Source organism: Haematobia irritans, chromosome 2 (assembly GCF_050003625.1).
Source record: "Haematobia irritans isolate KBUSLIRL chromosome 2, ASM5000362v1, whole genome shotgun sequence".
NCBI lineage: Eukaryota > Metazoa > Arthropoda > Insecta > Diptera > Muscidae > Haematobia > Haematobia irritans.
Genome location: NC_134398.1, coordinates 148,939,124 through 148,946,556, shown reverse-complemented (window position 1 = coordinate 148,946,556; position 7,433 = coordinate 148,939,124).

The following is a 7,433-nucleotide window of genomic DNA, read 5'->3' as shown; positions in this document are numbered from 1 at the left end:
AAAGATTCCCACACGCAAAAAAATAATTCTATCCTCCGAAACAACATTTTACCCAACCAAATATAATTTCCTATTTGCTTTTCGCTGTAATGAAGTTGGTTTGGAAGATAAGTATTATCTATTTGCGATAAACGTTGATTCTTTTACAGTCCAGCAAAAACAAGAGCTTCCAAAAAAAGTAGTTTGGATCCCCAATTTGTGTTCCGGAAGCAGTGCAAACTTGAATGAATTTTACATGGGATTGTCATAGGACGGAAGTACTCCATTTTTGGATTCTTGGAATTGCTTTAGAAATTGTGCCTTGGAAGTTCCAAATGAACTGAAGAAATTTAAAAAAACTAAAAATTAAAAAATTTTTTTTTTGCAATTTCACTTTTTATGTTTATCAGTCTTTTTTGTTATACTTTTATTTTTACAAATTGAAAAACTTCTTCGCTTCCACCGGGGGATGAACCGGGGTCTACTGGCACCATAACAGAACGGCTTAGCACACTCAGCCACAAACAGCATTGAACACTATGCATCAAAATGCCTACTCAAATGTTTGTGATGTTAACCTAATATGACACCACGACATGACATTCTAACTACTTCATGAGATGTTCTTTATTATTATGACTGAAAACATAAAGAACACCGGTTTAAATCTCACCAGCGGCAATTTTTTTATTAAACATTTTTTGTAAAAAAAATATTATTATAACAGGTTGGCTGATAAGGCCCCGGTCTGACACATAGATGGCGTCGCTAGTATTAAATGCATATTATTTTTATATAGTACCAACCTTCAAATGATTCGTGTCTAAATTTGACGTCTGTAAGTCAATTAGTTTGTGAGATAGAGCGTCTTGAAGCAACTTTCGTTATTGTGAAAAAAATGGGAAAAAGGAATTTCGTGTTTCGATAAAATACTGTTTTCTGAAGGAAAAAAAAAATACAGTGGAAGCAAAAACTTGGCTTGATAATGAGTTTCCGGACTCTGCCCCAGGGAAATCAACAATAATTGATTGGTATGCAAAATTCAAGCGTGGTGAAATGAGCATGGAGGACGGTGAACCCAGTGGACGCCCGAAAGAGGTGGTTACCGACGAAAACATCAAAAAAAATCCACAAAATGATTTTGAATGACCGTAAAATGAAGTTGATCGAGATAGCAGAGGCCTTAAAGATATCAAAGGAACGTGTTGGTCATATCATTCATCAATATTTGGATATGCGGAAGCTCTGTGCAAAATGGGTGCCGCGCGAGCTCACATTTGACCAAAAACAACAACGTGTTGATGATTCTGAACGGTGTTTGCAGCTGTTAACTCGTAATACACCCGAGTTTTTCCGTCAATACGTGACAATGGATGAAACATGGCTCCATCACTACACTCCTGATTCCAATCGACAGTCGCACGGATGAAAAAGACTGTTTTTCATATGTTTGGCTATAAACATTATATGTTTGGAACACAAATTTTTAAACACAATATTTTTGAGTGCAAGCATATAATGTTCATAAACTAGCATAACATGTTTGGGACATATATGTTAGAACATATTATGTTTGGGACATAAAATGTTTGTAAATATAATATGCTTGGATGCAAACATATATACTATTTAACAGGGAGCGATATTGAATTAAGTTGGTGGTTGTTGCTTGTTATTACAAAATTAACATTTTATTTTTCCTTGGGCAATTGATCAGCTACTTCTTTGATCCTTACAAACTGTGTGGTCCGCTGTTCGAATCCCCGTCCGGCAAAAGGTAAAATTAAAATAAAAAAATCATACAATTGAATAATTTCTTCTACAATGTTTGTATTACAGAAAAAGGTGCTAAGAACTAAAAAATCTCGTGGAAGTGAGAAAGATGTGGGGGAATATACAATTGGGCAGAAACAAAATTTTGAGCATTCAGGTCGAAAACCTATGTTGTTAGCACCTATATTACCTGTTTATTTTCATAATTCATTATGATTGTAAATATATAAATAAATAAATAAAATTTTGAGCACAATGTTGTTTGGGAGAATTTTTTTAAGCATATATTATTTTTGGGTGCAAAATGCTTCCAAACATATTATATGTTCACATAATAACATATTGTTTTTTGGAAGACAACATTATTGAATTTGGATGCAAAAATACAAAATGTTTGGAACTTAGACTACCCAAACATATATTGTTTAGACCAATATGCTTTCAAACATATTATATATTGGAAGAGATAAAACATATAAATGTTTGGGCAATACCCAAAAATATATATGCTTGAAGCAAAATATGTTTGGGAGTATATGTTACAGAAGCGAGTTTTTGTGAGCGTGCGGCTGAGTGGACAGCGACCGGTGAACCGTCTCCGAAGCGTGGAAAGACTCAAAAGTCCGCTGGCAAAGTAATGACCTCTGTTTTTTGGGATGCGCATGGAATAATTTTTATCGATTATCTTGAGAAAGGGAAAACCATCAACAGTGACTATTATATGGCGTTATTGGAGCGTTTGAAGGTCGAAATCGCGGCAAAACGGCCCCATATGAAGAAGAAAAAAGTGTTGTTCCACCAAGACAACGCACCGTGCCACAATTCATTGAGAACGATGGCAAAAATTCATGAATTGGGCTTCGAATTGCTTCCCCACCCACCGTATTCTCCAGATCTGGCCCCCAGCGACTTTTTCTTGTTCTCAGACCTCAAAAGGATGCTCGCAGGCAAAAAATTGGCTGCAATGAAGAGGTGATCGCCGAAACTGAGACCTATTTTGAGGCAAAACCGAAGGAGTACTACCAAAATGGTATCAAAAAATTGGAAGGTCGTTATAATCGTTGTATCGCTCTTGAAGGGAACTATGTTGAATAATAAAAACGAATTTTGACAAAAAAAATGTTTTTTTCTTTGTTAGACCGGGGACTTATCAGCCAACCTGTAAGTTCTTCGAACTGAGTGTAGTTAGCACTTAGCTAACAAATTCTTCGAAAATATTCTGCATAAACACATTTAGTCTTACTTATATTCATTTTCATTGATAAGAATATTTTTTTCAGGTGTAAATATTCACCATAGAACCATGGTTTGACATTGATAGTTCATTAGACTAAAATTCAATGAACAACAGAAATCCATCATTACTCTTGAAACTTTCTATTCACTCGAATTCTATTAAAATTGTCTCTGTAGTTTTTGTCCATTGAGACATCACAAACACATTGAGTTTGCATTGTTAAGTTCTCGGAGAGAGATTTGTTGGAAAAGTAATATTCAGTGGTCATACTAGGGTGTTGACACGAAAAATTTCTCTCGAAAATTTGTCATTTGGGAGAGAGAAAGAGAATGAGTAAAAATGGAGAGGTGATACAAAAAGTTTTAAATTAGAATTTTTTAGAATTAGATAAATAAATAAACTTAAAAAGAATGAAAATTGACAGACAAAATAATAAACAAATACCCAAAGCAAAAACAATTTTCTGTGGAATGAAATTGCTCATTAAGAGCAATAAAATAATTCAACGACTGCCTCCAAACTTATTTATTTGATTTTAAAGAGAAATTTTTAGCATCAAAAGAAATCTTCGCTTGTCTAAAATTTGGCTAGATAAAAAGGGCAGACAAAATACCTATACTGAGAAAAGTATTTACGATTACACTCAAAAAAAGTGAATTCTCTATTTCACTAAAGCCAATCTAACTTTATTTTAGTTCATGGAATTATAATGTTTGGAGAAAGTTTCCTTTACTCTAATAATTTTTTGTTTACGTTAGTTAAATTAAAGCCGAGGAAAAAAATAAACTCAAATGAAGCATAACGATTAACTAAATTCGTACCTTCCACAAAATAGTTCAGAATTTCTTTAAATTTGTAAATTTTACCAAAAATATGTTCATCATGAACTTCGTATATCACTAAAGACATTCTTGCAATTTTGAACTCAAAGTTTTTCCTTCAAACTACAAAATTTTCTTTAACAAGTGAAAAATCTTAGTTATATCTAATAAATTTTCTTTCGACAAAAAATTTGTCGAAAACTATTTACTTATTTTTATGACATCGGCGTGATGCCAACGTTTGTAATACTGTTTAGTTAAAATTTTCTACAAATATTCAAAATTTTCGAAAATTAACCGAAACTTTTCTTCCTGGTGAGTTCACTGTTTTTTCAGTGTACGCAACCCAGGTTTTAGGAACCCAATTAACACAATATTTAGGATAAATTTCTTCAAAATAATGAAATTTAAAGAAAGTTTATAATCTTGCCTTCAAAAAAAATATAATAAAATTAAGACACATTTTTTTTAGAAATTTGCGTCTCTCTGATAAAGTCGTATGTCTTTTTTATTTACTTTTTTACAGTAAATAAAAACAATTTCAATTTAAAAAAATTGTCCTTAAATTAACTGATATGTTCAATCTTCAGATTTAAAATAAAAAATCTTTAAATATAGGCTAATACTTATTTTTATTTTTTTTTTTTTTAATTAAGAAACCATATTTTTAATTTGAAGTATATGTTACAATTTTGATTTTTAAACTAGCATTTCTTTATACTCTTTATTATTATATCGCAAAAAGAGAATGAAAATCCCATGTTGGTTTCTCTTCAATCATTATTATTGTTTTTGTAATTCCGAAACAGCTGTACATCCAACCAACTTGCAGTCTATAAGGCTTTGCCTAATTAAATTTGACAAACATACTTTTCCTCTGTTGGTTAAGCTACACTTATAGTTTAGTCAATGCATGGTTTTAAGCTGAGATCAAAAACAATAATAATGATTGAAGAGAAACCAACAATAACAAACAAAACGAATGAAATAAAATTTTGACCAAATTTTTTACAGAAATAAAATTTTGACAAAATTTTCTATAGAAAAAAAATTCTGACAAAATTTTCTATCGAAATAAAATGTTTAAATAAAATGTTTAAATGGAGGTTCAAGTGTTGTTCACTTTAGGTTTAATGAATTACCCGAATTTATTCTGATAAGTGGTTGATAGTTTTGTTACAAGTAGGTGATGCTGATGAGGAATGTGGTAATTCCGAAACAGCTGTCTATCCAACCATCTTGCTGTATATAGGGTTTTGTCAAAATAACCTATCCTCTGTTGGTTAAGCTACACTTGTAGTTTAGTCACTGCATGGTTTTAAGCTGAAATCACAAACAACAATAATTTTGAGAAATTTTTCTATAGAAATTATATTTTGACAATATTTTCTATAGAAATAAAATTTTGACAAAATGTTTTATAGAAATAAAACTATAACAAAAATTTCTGTAGAAATAAAATTTTTACAAAATTTCCTATAGAAATAAAATTATAACAAAAATTTCTATAGAAATAAAATTTTTACAAAATTTCCTATAGAAATAAAATTTTGACAAAATTTTCTATAGAAATAAAATTTTGAGAAAATTTTCTATAGAAATAAAATTTTGACAAAATTTTCTATACACGCAAAGAAAAAAAACGTTTGGAAATCGTGTACCGAAAACGTTTTTCTTTTGTTAGAGTTTTTTGAATTGCTTCGAAAATTTTAAACTTTTATCACCAAAAAAATTCGTTTGTTACAAAATTTTTATTTTTTCAATAAAAAAAGTTATTTTTGAAATAACAACACAGTCCATTTCGTTTATATCAAACACTGTTCTTTTCTGACTTTAGGTCTTTAAAAAGACACATTTTACAGTTCAAAATTTAATATAGTACAATGTAATGTTGAACATTTTTTCGGAATCTTCCGAATATATCTGGAATATATGTAAAAAAAAAAAACAAAATCAAAAAAAAAAACTTTGGCCGAAGCAGGGATCGAACCCACGACCCTTGGCATGAGAGTCGGACGTAGCTACCACTGCTCCACGGTGCCAAACTAAGTGTTTGTTTCTGTTAAATAAACGTTGTTTATTCGGTTCGTGGGCGCCGCAAGCTATGCTATATAAATATAACTTATATTGATATTTATCTATTGTTGACCATAACAGGTACATAGCTCAGTGGTTAGTGTGTTGGCTTACAATGTGCATTGTCCGCGGTTCGATTCTCCGTCCAGGCGAAAGGTAAAAAAAATTTTAAAAATTTATAAAATCGTATAATTTCTTCTACATTGTTGGTATTACAGGAAAAGGTGTTAAGAACTAAAAATCCTCGTGGATGTGAGAAAGATGTGAGGGGCAATGCAATTAGCAAGAAAATAATGTTTTTTTTTTGAGCTAGTCTTTATGAAATTGTTTTTACATACTGGAAAAGAATAAACGTTTATCACAAAAAGTATATACTTTTCTTCCAAATACACTTCCTTACAGCGAAAAGCAAATGAGAAACGAACTTTGTTTGTCTAAAATTTCGTTTGGGAGGAAAGAATTATTTTTTTGCGTGTAGAACTAAAATTTAGACAAATTTTTTTTTATAAATTTAATGTTGACAAAAGTTTCTATAGAAATAAAATTTGACAAAATTTTCCACAGAAATAATATTGTAACAAAATTTTCCATGGAAATAAAATTTTTATAAATTTTTCTATAGAAATAAAATTTTGTTGTTGTTTTTTTATTTCAGCTTAAAACCATGCATTGACTAAACTACAAGTGTAGCTTAACCAACAGAGGAAACGAATGTTTGTCAAATTTATTTGGGCAAAGCCCTATAGACTGCAAGATAGTTGGATGGACGCACGTTTCGGAATTACCCCATTCCTCATCAGCATCCTCTACTTGCAGCAAAACTATCAACCAATTATCAGACTAAATTCAGGCCCAACAATGAACCACACTTGAACCTTCCGAAAAAAGTTTTTGCATGATAGCCGGCTTATGCCGAAATAAATTCGTACAAACAAACTGCACTCAAATCGATGACAACATTTTCCACAGAAATAAAAATGTAACAAAATTTTTACAAAATTTTCCACGGAAATAAAATTTTTATAAATTTTTCTATAGAAATAAAATTTTGACAAAATGTTCTATAGAAATAAAATTTTAACAAAATTTTCTATAGAAGCACAATTTTGACAAAATTTTCTATAGAAATAAAATTTTAACAAAATTTTCTATAGAAATAAAATGATGACAGAATTTTCTATAAAAAAATAAAATTTTGACAAAATTTTCTATAGAAATATAATTTTCATTCGTTTTGTTTTGTTATTCTTGGTTTTGTTCTTTAAGCATTTTTGTTGTTTTTTTTCAGCTTAAAACCATACATTGACTAAACTACAAGTGTAGCTTAACCAACAGAGGAAAAGAATGTTTGTCAAATTTTTTTGGGCAAAGCCCTATAGACTGCAAGATTGTTGGATGGACGTACGTTTCGGAATTACCACATTCCTCATCAGCATCCTCTACTTGCAGCAAAACTATCAAACAATTATCAGAATAAATTCAGGCAGTTCATTAAACCCAACAATGAACCACACTTGAACCTTCCGAAAAAAAGGTTTTGTATGATA